Here is a 19,012-nt window from a genome sequence, read left to right as displayed (position 1 = left end):
AAACCGCAGATCTTATAGTCCGCCACGTCCTCCGCCTCCACGGAATCCCCGCGGACATCCTCTCCGATCGGGATCCCCAGTTCGTCTCGCAGGTATGGAGAGCTTTCTGTCGAGCCCTAGGAGCAACGGCCAGCCTGTATTCCGGCCTCCACCCCCAGACGAACGGGCAGACGGAACGGGTCAACCAAGACCTGAAGGCGACGTTACGCTGCGTAACGGCAAACCACCCGTCAACCTGGAGCGACCATCTCCCGTGTGTTGAGTACGCCCACAACTCCCTGGTGAGCTCTGCCATTGGGAGGTCCCCGTTCGAGTGCTCCCTTGGGTACCAACCCCAGCTGTTCCCCGCACAGGAAGAGGAGATTGCGGTACCGTCGGTGCGGGACCATGTTGATCGGCGCCTGAAGGTTTGGGAGGAGAGCCCTACTCAGATAGACAAAACGAAATAAGAAACACCGGACTCCAGCACCAGAGTACCAACCGGGGCAGATGGTGTGGCTTTCCGCCAAGGACATCCCGCTCAAATGCGAACCTTGGAAAGTCGCCCCCCCCCCCCGCTTCCTGGGACCATTCAAGGTCGAAAGGATTATCAACGCCACAGCGGTCTGCCTCACGCTGCCCGAGTCTATGCGTATTCACCAAACCTTTCATGTGTCCCAGCTAAAACCAGTCTCCCTTTGTGTCCCCCAGCTGAGACTCCTCCCCCTGCCCGGCTCATCGACAACCATCCGGCATACACTGTCCGACGACTGCTAGATGTGCGCCGTCGGGCCAAGGGCCTCCAATACCTGGTGGCCTGGGAGGGGTACGGTCTTGAAGAACGTTCCTGGGTATCCCGCTCCTTTATCCTAGACCCTTCCCTCATCCATCGGGACCATCCAGACAGGCCCGGAGGAACGCCGGGAGGCTCCCATGGATGGCGGGGGTGGTACTGTCATGGTTCCGGTTGCCCGTTCCCCTTTAATACTTCCTGATCATGCCCCAATTGCTGCTAGTTACTCAATAATCGTAAACCTGGCTTTCATCGGAGACTAGGAAATAAATACGAGGACGACTCTATCAAAGGTTGCCAGTTCGTTGGTCAATTCTCGTGTGATACTTCGTTCCCTGTTCCGACAACGTGCCAGTGACCTGAACTTGGGTTCTCCTCCGTCGACCCCGTGTAGCAGAGTAAGGTTGCAGTTGGCAAGTCAGGCGCGGAATGTGGGCGGGTGCTCGGCACAGTATGCTTGCGTTTGACTGGTCTTCATCTCCACTTCGCTAGCTGCTGTCGGGAGAAAGTGCGGGAGTCTTGCGTTGCACGGTGCAAGGATTGAACAGCGAGTCTCCTGGCTGTGGACTCGTTTTGCGAGACTTTGAGAGTAATTTTGCATGTGTTTCTGGATTCTCCTAAATCTTTGGTTAGCAGTTTTTGAGCAGTTTGATCGGGGTACTTCGCTGAACACTGGGGCATTGCAGTGAGGATGGGCCCTGCGGCTTGCAGTCATCTAGTTTGGGCGGTGCTGAACTGAACTCTACTGAATGCTCCTGGTTTGATGCTTGATATTCTAGGTGTTGGTCAATTTGTTTTTCTTTCCTCCACACATTGGTTGTTTGCATTTAATTAGAATGGATTCCATGGTGTTTATTTGTTCCGTGGCACCTGCGGAAGCATGAATCTCAGACTGCATTCTGCATACATATTTAGCTAATAAATATACTTTGAACCTTTGAGGAGGAACTGTTCTTCAATTCGGAAATGTTTAGTCGTTTATTGCTGTTTATCGTTTAGATACGTTAAGCGGCACATGGTTCTGTGTGACAGTCGTTAGCACTCGTTAGAATGTGCGTAACATGATGACGTCGACTCAGGCCTAAGAGGCCAGCGTCGGGCATTTTCATGCCTTACAAGGCGCAGAATGCAAGATTGTGCGGCGCGTCACTCCTCACACAGGACATTTTGCAGTATTTTTCATTATTTTACGAGGTCGAGTTGCGAGCTCAACACTCAACCCGACACGGATGGTAAACGGTCCGACTGGATTCGAATTCGTGAACCTTCGTTCAGGAGTCCGGCGCTGATGTCACTGCGCCACCAGCCGACCAAACGTAACAATAAGAGGCAACAAGTTAGGAATGATCTAGGATCATTGACTGCATTTAAAAATTGTACGTTAACTAGTGGGGTATTTAACCATCCCTAAAATAGTTTATGTCGACAGGATTTTCAAAATTGTCTTTTCCCTGTCGAGGGCATTTGTATGTCTGCATTGCGGTATTAGAGTCATAGATTCAAAAAGTTATACAGTGCAGAAACAGGCCATTTGCCACAACTCATACCTTTTAAAGCTAATTCAATTAGCTTGCGTTTGACACATCTCCTTCCAAATATTTCCTAGCTGTGTAGTCGTCTAAATGTTGTTAAACGTTCTTTATGCGCCTGCCTCTGGAGCTTCCTTTGGCAGGCCATTCCAAAACCTCAAGGTTTTGCAGATGTTGTGGTCATATCAGACATATGAAAAAGCTGGATGAACACAGCAGGTCGGGCAGCAATTGTTGAAAGAAGCAGTCAACGTTTTGGGCCAAGACCCTTCGTCAGGACTAAAGAAGGAGGGAGGGAGGGTGGAAAATCAATCAGAGGAAAGATCAAGGGGTGGGGGATGGGAAGCAGGGAAGAGATGGGCAGGAGAAGTGAAGAAGGAATCTAAGGGGAAAACACTATGGGTGCTATGGGAAGAAGGCAGAGTCATGAGACGTGATAGGCAGCTAGAAGAGGAGACAGAGTGAAGGTGGGATGGTGGAAAGGAGAGGGAGGGAATTACCGGAGACTACCCAGACGGTATATGAGATGTTGTTCCTCCAACCGAAGTTTGGCCTCATCATGGCGGTAAAGGAGGCCAGGTATGGACATATCCGATTGGGAATGTGAAGGAGAGTTGAAGTGAGTGGCAACCGGGAGATCCTGTCTGTTGTGGCAGGCAGAGTGTAGGTGCTTGACGAAGCGGTCCCCAATCTGTGTTGCGTCTCGCCAATGTAGAGGAGGCCGCACCGGGAACACCGGATGCAATAGATGACCCCAACAGACTCACAAGTGAAGTGCTGTCTCACCTGGAAGGACTGTTTGAGGCCCTGAATGGTGGTAAGAGATGAGGTGTAGGGACAGGTGTAGCACTTACACTTACAGCGATAAGTACCAGGTGGGAGATCTGTGGGAGGGGGACTTGTGGACCAGGCAGTCGCGGAGGGAATTATCCCTGTGAAAAGCAGAGAGGGGTAGAGCGGAAAAGATACCCTTAGTGGTGGGGTCCTGTTGAAGGTGGCAGCAGTTGCTGAGGATAATATACGGGATCCGGAGGCTGGTGGAGTGATAGGTGAGGACAAGGGGGACACGGTCCCTGTTGTGGTGGCGGGAGGATAGGGTGAGGGCTGAAGTGTGGGAAATGGAGGAGATGTGGATGAGGGCATTATTGAAGACTGCAGAAGGGAAACATCGATTCTTAAAGAAAGAGGACATTTGAGATGTCCTGGAACGGAAAGAATCATCCTTGGAGCAGATCCAGCAGAGATGAAGGAACTGGGAATAGGGAATAGAATTTTTGCATTTGGCAGGGTGGGAAGAGGCATAATCAAGGTAGTTATGGGAGTCAGTGGGTTATAATCAAGGTAGTTCTTCTATAAACCCACAGCATATTAACCTTCACAACTTCTGCCACCTTTCAGGGCCCCAAACAGTCCTTCCAGGTGAGGCAATACTTCACTTGTGAGTCTGTTGGGGTAATCTATTGCATCTGGTGCTCCCGGTGCGGCCTCCTCTACATCAGTGAGACCCAATACAGATTGCGGGACCGCTTCATTGAGCACCTATGCTCCGTCTGCCACAAAAGACAGGATCTCCCGGTTGCCACTCACTTCAACTCTCCTTCACATTCCCATTCGGATATGTCCTTACATGGCCTCCTCTACTACCATGATGAGGCCAAACTTTGGATGGATGAACAACATCTCAAATACCGTCTGGGTAGTCTCCAGCCCCTTGGTATGAACATCGAATTCTCCAACGTCCAGTAATTTCCTCCCTCTCCCTTCCCCTATCCCACCTTCACTCTGCCTCCTCTTTTAGCTGCCTATCACGTCTCATGACTCTGCCTTCTTCTACTACCCATAGTGCTTTCCCCTTAGATTCCTTCTTCACCTCTCCTGCCTATCCCCTCCCTGCTTCCCCTCCCTCACCCCTTGATCTTTCCTCTGATGGGTTTTCCACCCTCCCCCCATCTTTATAGGGCGCCTGCCACCTCTTTCTTTAGTCCAGACGAATGGTCTCGACCCGAAACGTTGACTGCTTCTTTTAACGGATGCTGCCCGACCTGCTGTGTTCACCCAGCTTTTTTTTACATCCCAAAACCTCACCACCTACTATGTGAATAACTTGCCACTCTTTGTCCTCTGATCTACGACTACTCCATCAGTTTTAGACTCTCCTACCTCGAGGAAATGACTGCGACCCTTCACTTTAACTAAACCACTATGATTATACAGTGTATACCTCTGTAAAGTAATACATCTACCTCCTGCTCCAGGGAAAACAGCCGTGGCCTATCCGGTTTCTCCTATCCCAAGCATGAAGTCCCTGTAACATCGTTGCGAATCTTTTGTGGGCATGGAACCGATCTCTGGATCTTCGAATAGTTCTCCGAAACATGTTGCAGTCATTGGAATTCTGGAAGGCCATGGGAGGCCCGGGAAATCTTGAAGACCTTGAACATAAATGACAGATGCTCTGAATGTTGACTTGGAACATGTAGTTTAGAAACATGGAAGGTGGCCTTGGGAAACTCGACATGTGGCCTTGGAACGAACACCGAGAAGAGAAGGCACCCTTGCCATCGGCCGACCAGTGTCCAAGCTGCTGTCTGATTGGTCCATTTATGGCGGGGTCCTATTGTCACAGTATCACGGTCAGATGACTGAACCCAGGTGTGGAGACTCCCATATAGAGACAGAAAAAAGAGCTTATTCATGCTAATTCAATCAGAAATCGGTGGTTTGACCAAGGATCACTACAAGACGAATCATTCTCAACACACAAGGACCCACAGTAAGAGCTAATTGTGAGTCCGCCTTAAATAATCACAGTACGTGAAAAACCCATGTCTGTCAAAATAAATGTGATAAATTTCATGACTCCAGACAAGGCAACAATTAATGAAAACAGGTGCACAGACCGGCAGGGCTTATGACAGAGATAATCTATATCTACCCTTCTGCGCTCACCGACATTCATGGTTACTTCATCAATAAAACTCAATTCATTTCGTGAAACATGATTTCCCATGAACAAAGCCATGCTGCCTTTCCAAAAGCACGTACATATAACTTATCTCTTAGAATTTCCTCCTGTAACTTCACTATCACTGGTGCAAGTTTACTGTGCTATGAAATTGGTGTAATCTACAGTTTTGTTCTGTAGCCTTTGTTAAATAAAGGTACAAAATTAGCCACCCTCCAGTCTTCCAGTGCTTCACCGTCACTAACGACGATGAACATACCTCAGCCATGGTTCTCTCGATTTCTTCTCTAGCTTCCACAATATTTTTGGATATACAGGTGCCTGATCAGCACGCCAAAGGTTTAATTATTTCATTCATTTTAAGACCCCAGTACCTCTTCTACTGTGATGCGGACTTTCCACAAGACTTCCCCGCTAACTATTTTAATTTGTGAAACCTTCTCGTCTTTCTCCACTGTAACTAAAAATAGAAGGATGTTCTTCAACGTTTCACAATAGTGTTTTTTTTGTCATCTTAATAATCAGGTGAATATAGTGTATATGCAAGTGCTTTTAGCTAGGTTTAATGAAGAACATAGATTTTGCGTTTCTTTGAAAAATCACAGGGGTCTTGCAAATACTAACAATAAAATAGTCCCAAACTCCTGGGCCCAGGGGCGTAAGAGACCTCCGTCCATTCCCAAGACTCTCGCTGGAGATCTGTGGCTCAGTGACTGAAAAGAAGTTGCCAATCTACCAACTTTCTTTCAGGGAGCAATAAACTGCCGGAATATGGGTTGGATGATATGGCGCGTTAAAATACTTCTGTACTTCAATACGGCAGAGAAGGTATCGGCGTCAAATTTAACCAGGCATAAGATAAAGCCAAGTTATAAGCTGTGCAATTATGTAACTCTTTCTCGCAGCTGAAAGTTTATTTTGTGGGAGAAGTGTGAGAAAACATAGCCGTTGTATACCCCCACCCAAATCCTTTCCTACTATCTTAACAACCCAAGTCAGCTTCCAGCGTTATATTTAATGGCAGTGCCTACACACGCAGGCCAGTCTTACATTGGTATTCATGGCGGTTTAGGAATCTAGATGTGGCAGAAGATGTGTTAGGATTTTAGACTCCAGAATTACGGTCGTGCTTAATAAAATATAATGAAAGATGTGAAAATTACCAAACACTCAACTGAATTAATGATTCGGCTGCCACTGTTTTGGCAAAGGGCTCGAAGTAGCAAATGGATAACGGCAGAATTAAATAGATTTGAGGCAAAGCTGTGGTTAGCAGATTGGCAAATGCAGCACTATGATGACCTTCATTTACATTTGCAAATTTCACACATCTTAACCACTTTAAAAGCATGCTCGCAGGTAGCCAGAACATAATGCACTCCGGGGCGAGAACTTTCGCAGTCAGCGGATGGTGTAAAACATACTCGAGCTATTCTGACCTTTATGTCTTTATTGTGTCTTGCTATGACTAACGTCCGTTTGATGTTGGACCAACAAAGCAACACCTTACGTGAGAACTACAGTAAGTAGACGTATTATGGCAGAGCTGTTGAAATTTCACCAGCCTTACTAGACTTGTTATATTCAAACCTTTGAGAAGATAGCATCAGATTTCGTAAATGAGGCAACAACTATTCTGCCGATACATTGCAAAGAGAATTTTGAAATACATTCCTTGCTTAATCTCTCATCATTTTAAGCACATTCTCTGCCTGCTTAGCATTTTGCCTGAACCCTAAATTGCACTCCATCTTTTCCAGTCTTGCCCTTACGAGCGATCAGATTTAATTGCTAACCTGATGCGTACATTGGACTAGGAGCTCTGCACATCAGCCGACCGGAAGACAGTCGGGTCAGTAGGATCGCTGGCTAATCGCTGACTCTCTGACCGTCCGGCGGTAGTAGCAAACATCAATTCCTATTTGTGCCACTGGGAGATTATATGTTTGGTGTTATTTCTAACATCCAGTTTTATTTACCTGATAAATTCGCCGATGCAGAGCTAAAACTTGAAACTCAAACTTCCGAGATACGATGTTTCTAAAAGCTAATTGGGAAATAAAGTGGGAGAAGCTGTTAAATGGGAGGAAGTGGGAAGATTAGGGGCTAGACGAGGAACTGTGGGGTGCTTGGGGCACCTAAGGGCGACAGCGGACAATCTGTCGCTGAGTAGGAGAGGTTTGGGGTCAGGTTGGAAAGTTGGAGGATGGCTGGGGATTCAGGGGAAGGATGACAACAGCTGGCAATGGAAGGGAAGATTTGGAAACGGGTCGGTAAAGTTGGATATGGATTTGGAGGAAGGATTGGTAGATCTGAAGACGGGAGATGACACTTTGGGGAATGGTTCTAGTGACCGTAAATAAGGACGTTAATGACATGAGAGGATGCTCGGAATGAGAGTGAAAAGTGAGAGAAGATAATCTAGAGATCCTAAAACATACGATAGGAAAGGAGCACAAATGCCACATCTTGAAATATAAAGAGGAAAAGTAAATTTCCCATGATTTTCTTAAGCGTGCCTCTTGCATTCATAGCCGAATAATGCCCGGAATAATGAAAGGATAAACATCCTGCTGTCGAGTTAATTTTACCCAGAAGAGTAAAATAGTTCGCAAAAGAAAACGCGGTTTGTTTAATTATAGTTTTCGTTAAGAGTGAAGCTAGACAGGCGGAAAATAAATTTCTGCTGAGGTTCATTTCAAATAGCTTCAATTCGTGCCTTTTCAGTAGATACTGCAAATCTGGGACAGACACTAATGATCTCAGATAGAATTCAACTGGTGGATAATTAAGGAAGAATCGAATGGAAGAATAACTTTGAGTTGTATCTACACAACGCCAGCGATATCCCAGCAGCTAAAGGCTTTATAAGCAGAAAAAATGTTTTATTCCCTGCAGAACAGACGTAGAACGCAGGAAGAGTATTATGGAAGGGTAAGAGTTTAGTGGCGCAAACACGAGGAAATCTGCAGATACTGGAAATTCAAGCATGCCTGACCTGCTGCGTTCCACCAGCATTTTGTGTGTGTTACGTGAGTAGTTTAACGGGAAATGTTCCTGTCTCAGCAGCTACCTATTTCCACTAATCCTGTAAGAATCCCATTTTTATTGTCCTCGCATTCCTGTTACCTTTCCACCTTCCCGTCTCCCCCCGCCATTACTTTGGGGAAAAGTAAAAGTCGTGGATATAAAGATCACAAGCCGCACGTCTTTGGTATGTGGGAAGAAAGTGGAGGACCCACAGGAACCTCTCGCAAACTCCTCAGAATCGGCATCAGCTGGCAGGATTGAACCCATTTCTCGGGGGTTTGAAGGAAATGTCGCTAATCCTTGCGCCTTGTTTATAAAGAAAATAAATAATTAGCTTAGCCCAGGTAACATACAAGACTTGCTATGACCGTTTAGCGATAAGCTAATTATCACAGGTATTTTTCTGTCTGCAATATCCGGTGACCGCTGTCTGCACGGGATTATCGAGACTGAATCTGTATCTGAACTTTAATGATTGCTCTCGAATATGTACTTTGGATTAAATACGCCCGGTCGATCAAGAATATAAATAAATTCCTGAGTCCAGAGTCCCACTGCCGACAGGGAGTGAAAATCAACCGAAAATCCAGACGCTGAAATGTGAGATTGAAAATGGTCAGGGGTCGGGACGGGCGGCAATAAGTCTGACTATGAGAAACAGTCAGAACTGTGAGTGAGTCCTTAGTTCTGATTCCGCTGACCAAGTTTACAAACGGGGAATCAACATTGGCAGCGTTCCACTGCCATGCTCTGCGCAATCACCAGACACGCGTAAACCTACACTTATAAACTTATCATCAACGTTAGCTTTATTTCCTCACACCGAAAGTATGATACAGAAATGATCCCGGCATTTCCAGCTTGCAGCGTCGCCTGAAACTGTTGCTGTTCTCACCCCTGTCGATATTTTACACTTACTCACGTCTCTGCCGTTACTTCCTGACTCCTTCCTTTCCAGATACTGATACTCGATCTACACTCTCACAGAGTTAAGGAAAAAACTTCTTCTCCCAGAGAGTTGTGGAGGTGTGGAATGCACTGCCTCTGAAGGTAGTGGAGGCCAATTCTCTGGATGCTTTCAAGAAAGAGCTAGATAGGTATCTTATGGATAGGGGAATCAAGAGATATGGGGACAAGGCAGGGACTGGGTATTGATAGTGAATGATCAGCCATGATCTCAGAATGGCGGTGCAGACTCGAGGGGCCGAATGGTCTACTTCTGCACCTATTGTCTACTGTCTATTGTCATATTGTTTACTAATAAGGTTTTACCACTTAATAATTCTCTGTACTGCCTGTGGAGCTTTGAAAGTTGACATCCAGTGTAGCCACTATATTCTCCATTTTTAACTAAATCTAATTTCCTTCACCTCCTTGTTCACTCTAAACATAGAACAGTACAGAACAGGAACAGGGTCTTCAGCCCAAAATATTGTGCCAAATGAATTATATTAAATGGCCAACTAAACAAGCCCCTTCTGCCTAGGCAATGTCCACAACTTACCATTCCCTTCACAGTCATGTACCCATCTAAAAGGCTCTTAAAAGTCCCAAATGTATTTGTCTGTACCACCACCCCAGGCAGCGCATTTCCAAAACTCACCACTCTCTGTGTAAATTATTTGTTCCTCATTAGTCTTTTGATCTTACCCTCTCTCACCTTAAATGCATGCTGTCTAGTGTTAGGCTTTTCAACCCTGGAATAAGAAACTGCCTGTTTACTCTACCTATGCCCCTTATAATTTCATAAACCTCATCTGCACCTTCTTCAAGCAATGACATTCTTCCTTTAATGGGGCAACAGAAGTGTTTGCAATATTCACGATGTGGTCTAACCAGCGTTAATAAAACTACAAAATAACTTCCTGACTTTTGAACTAAATACCTCTAATAATAAAGGCATTCATGCCAAATACCTTCTTAACTACACAATCAAACTGTATAGCTACTTTCAGGCAATTATGAACTTGGACATCAAGATCCCTCTGATGATCAACACTCTTCAGCGTAATGAATACTTTGGGCCTGTGCAGAGAGTCAGACAGTGTTGGACTCTGAGATTTCTAGAGCACCTAAATTGGTTAATTCAGTCTTTTCCAACATTTTTGTAGCTCAGCGCCCTTCTAAGGCTCTTTCATACTTGCCAACACCCCCCTAAAGCACCTTCATACTTGCTAATGCTCCTCTTAGACACAATATACTCTACGGCACCCCTATAGAGTAAAACCATGTCCACCATATGCTCACATGAGAAAAGTGTGAATGAGAGTTCCATACTTCCCATGCAGGGAAACTGTGCAGGAACATTCTTGTTCCAATGTTTTGCTTATATATTTCCAATTTGCCAATAAAAATGGACATTGCACTTTTTGCCTGGATTAATTTGAAATTCTCACCCTGCATTTCCATGTTTAGAATGTTCATTTTGTCATATAGATCAGCTAGGTATGCCACATCTCCATGTAAAAGTTCAATCGTGTTTCCCAAGCTTTTGTCAATTTTGAACAAAATCTCAACTGCAGTGTCGAAAAGATTAAAGTAATGTTTTGAGCAGCAGCCTTTTGACAGCCAATGCAAGTCAGTGTGAAGAAGCAAGCATTCAAACTCTTCATCATTATCTTGCTATACCTGGTAAAATATTCTGCTATTTAATGGCTGTGCATTAAATTTGTTGAGAGCAGATATTACAAAGTTGCACAGGATGAGGGAATCCCAGCACTGGCCTGGGCAAGGTACTCCTGGGCTGGACGAGGCACATCGATAAGCTGAGAACACAGAGCCCTGGTCGAGGGAGAACAGGAACGCAGAACACAGAGTCGAGGGAGAGACAGGAACATGGAACACCGAGCCGTGATCCCTCCTTGGGTACAGGATGTAGGGCCGGGACCCATTACACAGAATACAGAACGCTGAACACAACGAGACGGTTCTCAATACTAGGTAGTGGAAAAACGGCCAGACCTACCTAGCGAATGCATGGACCTGGAGAGGCAGTTCCCAATGCTAGGAAGCGGCAAAGCAGCCAGATCTATCTAGCGAAAGTGCGGACCTGGAGAAACAGTTCCAAATTGGGTGAGGCTCCAAGCAAAGGCAAGTTGAGGCAAGGCTCCAGGCAGAGGCAAGGCAAGGCCCCAGATGAGGCAAGGCCCCAGGCAGAGGCAAGGTGAGGCAAGACAAGGCCCCAGGCGAAGCAAGGATCCAGGCAGAGGCAAGGTGAGGCAAGGCAAGGCCCCAGTCAAGGCAAGCCTCCAGGCAGAGGCAAGGCAAGGCAACGCAAGATCCCAGGTGAGGCAAGGCTCCAGGCAGAGGCAAGGCAAGCCTCCAGGCAGAGGCAAGGCAAGGCAACGCAAGATCCCAGGTGAGGCAAGGCAAGGCCCCAGTCAAGGCAAGCCTCCAGGCAGAGGCAAGGCAAGGCAACGCAAGATCCCAGTGAGGCAAGGCTCCAGGCAGAAGCAAGGCAAGGCCCCAGGCAGAGGCAAGGTGAGGCAAGACAAGGCCCCAGGCGAGGCAAGGATCCAGGCAGATGCAAGGCGAGGCAAGGCAAGGCCCCAGTCAAGGCAAGGATCCAGGCAGAGGCAAGGCAAGGCCCCAGACGAAGCAAGGCGCCAGGCAAAGGCAAGGCAAGGCCCCAGATGAGGCAAGGCACCAAGCAAGGCAAAGGCAAGTCAAGGCTCCAGGCAGAAGCAAGGCTCCAGGCAGAGGCAAGGCGAGGCAGGGCAAGGCCCCAGGCAAGGCAAGGCTCCAGGCAGAGGCAAGGAGAGGCAAGGCAAGGCCCCAGGCGAGGCAAGGATCCAGGCAGAGGCAAGGTGAGGCAGGGCTCAGCTCCAGGCAGAGGCAAGGTGAGGCAGGGCTCAGCTCCAGGCAGAGGCAAGGCGAGGTAAGGCAAGGACCCAGGCGAGGCAAGGATCCAGGCAGAGACAAGTTGAAGCAGGGCTCCCGGCAGAGGCAAGGCGAGGCAGGGCTCAGCTCCAGGCAGAGGCAAGGCGGGGTGAGGCAAGGCTCCAGCAGAGGCAAGGCAAGGCCCCAGGCGAGGCAAGGAACCAGGCAAAGGCAAGGAAAGACTCCAGACAGAGGCAAGGCGAGGCAGGGGAAGGCCCCAGGCGAGGCAAGGATCCAGGCAGAGGAAGGGTGCAGGGCTCCAGGCAGAGGCAAGGCGAGGGAAGGCAAGACCCCAGGTGAGGCAAGGCCCAGGCAAGGCAAGGCTCCAGGCAGAGGCATGATGAGGCAGGGCTCCAGGCAGAGGCAAGGCGAGGCAAGGGAAGGCCCCAGGTGAGGCAAGGCTCCAGGCAGAGGCGAGGCAAGGCAAGACAAGGCTCCAGGCAGAGGCAAAGCAAGGCTCCAGGCAGAGGCAAGGTGAGGCAGGGCTCCAGGCAGATCCTGCCTGATCGCTCTGGTCCTCGAGTTCCCCTAGTTCCACGAAGCTTATACTCTATTTCAGTCTTTTCATCTCTTTGTTCTGTAGTATAAAAGCGTGTCTGTTGTGCGGACTTGTATGTGTTGTCACAAGTTGGGAAGGAAGTGCTACGTTGGCATATATTTGCATGTATGACCGAAAACAATACAGTATAGCATAGTTCGGAAAGTTTTAAACTTTTTCAGAACGAGGCGTAGTAGTTTGCTTTTCAGAAACATCCTGAGTTGATTCTTCTATCAAAATCCACAGAACGAGATGGTGGATTGGAGTTCTCGCTGCACTGGTCCTTTGTCTTCGCAGTAAGTACTGTGTAACATTAGCGTTCTACATTGTTTCCAAATCATACCTTTGCACTTATCTGAGTTCTGTGAATAGGAACAGCAATTAGTTACGCGTTTGCTACCTTGACTCAGGAAACTCTGTCTCCGCCCCTCGATTACAAGGTAATTCTGTCGGTGCTTTCAACTATCGCGAATGTACAATCTGAAAACGCTTCTGATTACCATTGTTATGCGTCACACACTTTGGTTAAGGAACGCAGCTGAATCTGACTGGTAAGTAGATATTCGCAATCTAAATTAATCGTTTCAGTGACGCGTTTACAAATCCTTGCATTGCAGCTTTCTTAGCAATTCTTCACAGCGGATAGCACAGAACAGATCTTCCCACTTTGCTCTACTTAAAAACAAATTATTCACAGCCAATAGCACAAAACAGGTCACATGCAAAATGCTGGAGGACTCAGCTGGCCAGGCAGCATCTATGCAGAAGAATAACTGTTGAGATTTCGGGTCGCGACCCCTCGTGAGGACCTCATTGTGAGTCCTAATGGCGGATCTCGTCCTGAAATGTTGACTCTTTCCACTTTTCCACAGATGCTGCATGGACTGCTGAGCTCTTCCAGAATTTTGTGCGTGTTGCTTGGATTTCCAGCATATGCAGCTTGTCTCATGTTTGTGACAGAATAGGTCTGACCACGTTGCTCTACATAACCTCTAATTCTTCATAGCGGGTAACACAGAACAGGTCTACCCATTTCGCTCTATTTAACATTGCTCGGCGAATCAGTTATATCAAAAGGGAATAAATTGCATTTATTTTTGCTTCTAACAACGGTAAAACACGTGGTTGCGAAAAAAATCCGCTTGTGATTGTTATTGAGGGATAGTGCGGCGAGCAGCCTTGCATGATATTCAACAAAATGTTATGGAGATCCCTGCCTGCACAGTATGTTTTGCTCCTCGCGTCTGGGTGTGACTAACTGAGTGTCATTGGAATAACCTACCAGCCACCATTTCATCTCCCCTTCTTGAAAAGAAAAACTAAGAATATACCTCTTGACCACAGAACTGCATTGAAATAGTCGTCACTGAATTTAGGGGATTCAGTTCACTTTACCCACAGCACATAATTTAAATCCTTTACATAAATATAAAAAAGAATTGCCAACATTATAATAGTCTTTCCCTTTGTTTTAATGGTGTCATCGTCAATCTTTAAGTTTTCCTTTTCCATACCAATTCCATATTCTTTAAGAGCATTAGAAACCTTTAAGAAAAACCCCTAAATCTTATGGAGATCAGGGTAGACTACCAGAACTGTTGGGCAAAGTGTGAGGATTATTTGACTTTTTAGTCATTTGCCTTAAGTTCTCAGGCTATGGCGTTTATCTATCCCATGGGACAGATAAACAGCACAATCTGGTATAGAAGTGTTGGAATGGATGGAGTTTCTTGAACAGGTGTGTCCTCCTCAGGTGAGTGGTCCTTGTCGTCCTCCAACTTTCATGGACTTTGAAAGTGCAAGAGTGCACCCCTGCTCATCCTTATTTTGCCCTGTGATGTTCTGATCACAAATGATCGTGGTCCATGCTGCTGGACTATTGTTCCTTTGGTGAGTTGGTCTGAAACCCAGACAGCTTCACTACTCCTGAGCGGCGACAAAGATTTTGCTCTGTGTCTGAGATCATGCCTGCTCTTCCTTTTCTCACGCTGTGTTGTCTCAAAGCTTCTCACTTAGTCTAAGTCCGTTAAATGAGTTTGGAGAACGGAAGGAAGAATGGACAGCTTTGTTCTTAGTGTCCAGCCCATTGACAAGTCTGATGGACTGTAGCCTTTTGCAAGAGATCTCGAGTGATAAGCAAGCAGTGCCTTTTCCCTCTAGTAGGGGATTCTTAACAGTTTCCATTGGTCCTTCCATGACTCCATTTGCCTGTGAGCACCAGAGACTACTTTTCTGGTGTTCCTGTGCAGTCTCCCAGGTCCATAGCCCACAGGTTATTGTAATGTATCCACTTTTAGGTGCAGCTTGAGGGTGTTGCCCAGCAATCCTGGTAATTTCTTAACCCAGCTAGATTGTGCATACAATTAACAACTAGCAAAGGTTCAGGTTGATAAGTCTCTGGATATTTTTCATAGATACATGCAAACAAGAATAGACAGTGTAAATCCTTTCTGATGGGGATATAATTTGTTCTACAGCACCAATGCATCAATGATCAACCACTTCTGGCACCTTGTTGTGTTCTATATTGAGGAATTGTGCAGAGAACACCCAGTCACCAGCCTTGCAGGATATTCAACTGAACTATATTGTTGACACTGCTTGTACAGAATGTGAATACACCCCATGCGGGAGTGGCTAGCTGAATGGCATAGAAATTAGCTATTAGCTACCACTACATTAGAAAGAGTAAACCACAGGCAACCTACTGGCAGTTTAGCATAGCAGACTTTATGTCTTTTTCACCCAAAATGTTTACATGTGGACAATGAAGCAGAAATTTTCCCTTCCATATTTTTAGGGATTAGGCCATAAGAACATAAGACCATAAGATATAGGAGCAGAATTAGGCTATTTGGCCCATCGAGTCTGCTTCACTATTTCATCATGGCTGATTCATTTTTCCGCTCAACTCCAATCTCCTGCTTTCTCCATGTATCTTTTCCTGCCCAGACCAATTAAGAATTAATAAACTTCTGCCTTAAATATATACATAAAGACCTGGCTTCCTTAATGGTGTGGGGCAACGAATTCCACAGATTCACTACCCTCTGGCTAAAGAAATTCCTCCTAATTTCCTTTCTAAAAGGATGCCCCTCTATTCTGAGGCTGCTTCATCTGGTCCTAGACTCTCACACCAGAGGAAACATCCTCTCCACATCAACTCTATCAAGGCCTTTCAGCATTCAATTGGTTTCAATTAGGCCACCCCTCATTCTTCTGGATTCTAGTGAATATAGGCCCAAAGCCACCAAATGCACTTCTTAAAACAAGCCATTCAGTACTGGCATCATTTTCGTAGACTTCTTTTGAACCCTCTCCAGTGTCAGCATATCTTCTCTAAGATAAGGGGTGCATTACTGCTTACAATACTCTAAGTGACGTCTCACCAGCATTTTATAAAGCTTGCTTAGTTTTATATTGTAGTCGTATTTGCCTTCCTCACTGCTGACTCAACCTGCAAAGTAAACTTAAGGAAATCCTGAACAAGGACTCCCAACTCCCTTTGCACCTCAGATTGTTGAATTTTCTCGCCATTTAGAAAATCGTCTACTTTTTTATTTCTCATACCAAAGTGCATGGCCACATGCTCCCCGAGACTGTATCTGCCACATCTCTTCCATTCTCCCAAACTGAATAAGTCCTTTCGCTGCCTCTCTACTTCCACAAAAATACATTTCCCTTCACCTATGTTCGCATCATCCACAAACTTTGCAACAAGGCCTTCAATTTCATCATACAAATTATTGGCATATAATGTAAAAAGAAGTGCTCTCAACCCAGATCTCTGTGGAACACCATGAGTCATGGCCAGCCAACCAGAAAAGGCTCTCTTTATTCCCACTCTTTGCCTCCTGCCAGTCAACCAATGCTCTGTCCCTACTAGTATCATTGTTGTAATACCATGGGCTCATAGTTTGCTCAGCAGTCTCATGTCACAGCTTGTCAAAAGCTTTCTGAAAATTGAAGTACACAACATGAACTGACCCTCCCTTCTCTATCCTGCTTATAATTCCTTCAAAGAAATCCAAGGTCTGTCAGACAAGATTTCTGAGATAATCATGCTGGCTTTGGCCTATTTTACCATGCCCCTCCAAGTACCACGGAACCACATCTTAACAATCAATTCCAACATCTCCCCAACCACTGAGGTCAGACTAAATGGCCCATAATTTTCTTTCTTCTGTCTCTTTCCTTTCTTGAAACATAGAAACATAGAAAACCTACAACACAATACAGGCGTTTCAGTTTATAAAGATGTGCTGAAAAGGTCCTTACCTTAGAAATTACCTAGGGTTACCCATAGCCCTCAATTTTTCTGAGCTCCATCTATCCATTCAGGAGTCTCTTATAAAAACCCTGTCATTTCCAGCTGCACTACAAATTAAAATCTCCCACCACAACAACCCTGTTATTATTACTCCTTTCCAGAATCTGTCTCCCTATCTGCCCCTCGATGTCCCTGTTAATATTGGATGATATATAAAAACACCCATCTGAGTTATTGACCCCTTCCTATTTCTAACTTATACCCACAGAGATTCTATAGACAACCCCTCCATAACTTCCTTTTCTGCAGCTGTGACACTATCTCTGATCAACAATGCCACACACCCATCTCTTTTGCCAGCCTCCCTGTTTGAAACATTTAAAGCCTAGCACTCTAAGTAACCATTCCTGACCCTGCACCATCTGAGTCTCTGTAATGGCCACAACATCATAACTCCAAGTGTTGATCCACACTCTAAGCTCATCCACTTTATTCATAATACTCCTCACATTAAAATAGACATATCTCAAGCCAGCAGTCTGAGTGTGTCCCTTCTTATCTATCACCTACCTATCCTCCCTATTGCACTGTCTCCAAGCTTTCTCTATTTGTGAGCCAACCTCCCTTTCCTCCATCACTTCTGTTCGGTTCCCACCCCCCAGCAACCTTAGTTCAAATTCTTCCCAATAGCGTTTGCAAGCTTTCCCGCCAGGATATTGGTCCCCCTCGGATTCAAATGCAACACGTCACACCTGCCCCAGAAGAGGTCCCAATGATCCAGAGATCATACTCCCTGCCCCCTGCTCCAATCCCTCAGCCATGCATTTATCCTCCACCTCATTCTATTCCTATACTCACTGCTACGTGGCAGAGGCCGTAATCCCAAGATTACTACCCTTGAGGTCCTGCTTCTCAACTTCCTTCCTAACTCTCTGTAGTCTGCTTTCAGGACCTCCTCCCTTTTCCTATCTATGTTGTAGCTCCTCTCTATCACCCCTCACTCTCCCTGACCAAACGAAGGTCATCAAGCTGCATTTCCATTCCCCTAATGCAATCCCTAAGGATCTGCAGCTTCTACGGAGTCAACAAAGGTGCTACCGTCATATTTAAACATATTTTAATAAGCACAAGATGCTGCTGAATATTAAGAAATTTGAGGTAATGCAGGCCTACCCCATTAGCAAGTTGCTCATTGGTGGAGAAAGTGAAGGATCAGTGCATCATGTTGCTGCCTGAATTTAGAGAGGCTTATGCTCCAATAGTGAGTGACTGGCTTGGACACTTTTCCTATTGATGGCAAGACACTTTTGGACATTGTTCATGTGGAATGCTGCATGTTTGATGCTCTGATTTTTTTGCAGAGCAGGGGCAATGGCAGGTGAGCTATGTCTTCTCGGTCATAATGGGGGCTAGGTAGCAAGCTGCGGTGTCACCTGTTTACAGTCGCCAGGAGAGGTGCATCTGACCCAGTGTGCTCCACCACGGGAGGTGAGGGGCAGCTGCCTTCCATGTGCCAGGATGAGGCCTCAAGCCATCCTGTTGCCTGTTTCCAGCTGCCAGGGAGAGGCATCGGAGGTGGGGCTCCCCACCAGAGCCAATGTGATGTGGCGTCCTGGCTGGAGATGGTGCTCATATTTCCCGCTCCCCAGTGTTTGCTGAGCGAAAGAGAAGCTATGTTATTGCCCTCTACAGATTTTGGCAGCATTGGATGGCCTGAGTCAGGACTCACTTACTGAGTGGCTGTATCTTTCCATCTTATATGTGCAATGTGTGCTTTGTGCTGTGTGTGGCTGTTGGTATGGTGTTTTTCACCTTGACCCCAGAGTAACACTGTCTCCTTTTGTTGCATTCATGTATGGTCGAATGACCATAAAACTTCATTTGAGTTGAACTGAGTTGAATACACAGAGTGCTGAAGGAATTCAACAGGTCAGACAGCATCTATGGAGGGAAATGAACAGTCGACACATCAGTCCAAGATCCTTTGAGTGTCCATGGCTACTGTAGAAGCAGGAAAGATTCTTAAATG

Source organism: Hypanus sabinus, chromosome 10 (genome assembly GCF_030144855.1).
Source record: "Hypanus sabinus isolate sHypSab1 chromosome 10, sHypSab1.hap1, whole genome shotgun sequence".
Lineage (NCBI taxonomy): Eukaryota > Metazoa > Chordata > Chondrichthyes > Myliobatiformes > Dasyatidae > Hypanus > Hypanus sabinus.
This window is presented reverse-complemented; position numbering follows the sequence as displayed.